Source organism: Egretta garzetta, unplaced genomic scaffold (assembly GCF_000687185.1).
Source record: "Egretta garzetta isolate BGI_Z169 unplaced genomic scaffold, ASM68718v1 scaffold783, whole genome shotgun sequence".
In the NCBI taxonomy this organism is placed as follows: Eukaryota; Metazoa; Chordata; class Aves; order Pelecaniformes; family Ardeidae; genus Egretta; species Egretta garzetta.
This window is the reverse complement of record NW_009259187.1, coordinates 75,226-76,417: the sequence shown is the minus strand read 5'-3', so window position 1 is coordinate 76,417 and position 1,192 is coordinate 75,226.

The following is a 1,192-nucleotide window of genomic DNA, read 5'->3' as shown; positions in this document are numbered from 1 at the left end:
AACAGAATTGTGTGAGCTTTCTTACGGCCTGGCTGGTGCACGCTGTGTCCTGCACCCTCAGGGGCCCCGTTACAGGACCAAAGGCCCCAGCTCATCGCAAGGAGGGGGAGACCCCCCCGCACACGGGCTGAGGCCACGGGAGCTGTTTTGGGGTTCAGGTACATCCTGGGCACGTGCAGAGGCTGAGCCATCCCTGCGCCCTCGCAGGGCACCGGGGCTGGGGGAAACAGGTTTAAAATGGATCTTGCAGCCGGGGCTGTCGGGCTCTGGGGCTGGACGCAGCTCACCGGCCATCAGCGGTGGCCTTTGGGCACGGCTGGGCTTGGCCACGGAGCTTCTGAGACCGGCCCGAGTCCAGAGGTGGAGGTCCCCGCCCTGGGAGGAGCAGAAGAGTCTCCCCTACAGCATTTCTGGCTCAACAACGCCCCCCTGCAGCCTTGCTGTCCCCCTCGCTGACACCCAGGGCCATCACGCGAGGCACCCTGCCCGCAGCGAGCGTCAGACACCGGACAAGGAAGAAGAGGCAGGAGCCAGGGGGCCTGATGCAGGTTTTTTCTGTACATCAGTGTTTTTGACACCACAGCCTGTTGCTGCTTATAATAAAACAGAAATCAGAAAGAGCAACCAGAATACACACCCAAAGGCAAAAACCCCTCGGCTTAAACAAGGTGCGGCCTGGCCCCCTGGTGGGGCGGCTGCCGGCTGGGCGCCCAAGGGGAAGGGGTAACACCTGCCCTGGCTGGGAAGAAACACAACACAAAGAAAAAACGAACCAACAAAAATCCCCACCCAACGCTCCCGCTGCGGAGCAGGGGAGAGCCAGAAAAACCAAGATTGTCCCATCCTCAGTCCTCTTAGCACCTGTACAATAAAACTGTACCGTACCCGGGAGCGGAGCAGCCCTGCCCCGCGGCCGGGCGGCGGGCACCGTGCCCGCTCTCTCCCAGAGAACTGCTCCTGGTGACACAGGAGGGGCGCGGGGAGCGGGACGAGGCCGAGCAGACACCGCGCAGGGCGAGGAGGGGGCTTCTGCGGTGGCGAGAGACCCTGGGGCAGGGGGAGAAGCTGCCAGAAAGCGTGGGGTGCGCCCGAGGGCTGCGCCTGCCTGTGCGACAGCCACCGGGGAGCGGGAGCAGCAGCACGCGTGGGATGCGGGAAGGAGCCCGGTGAGAGGATGGAGCAGCGGGGCTGG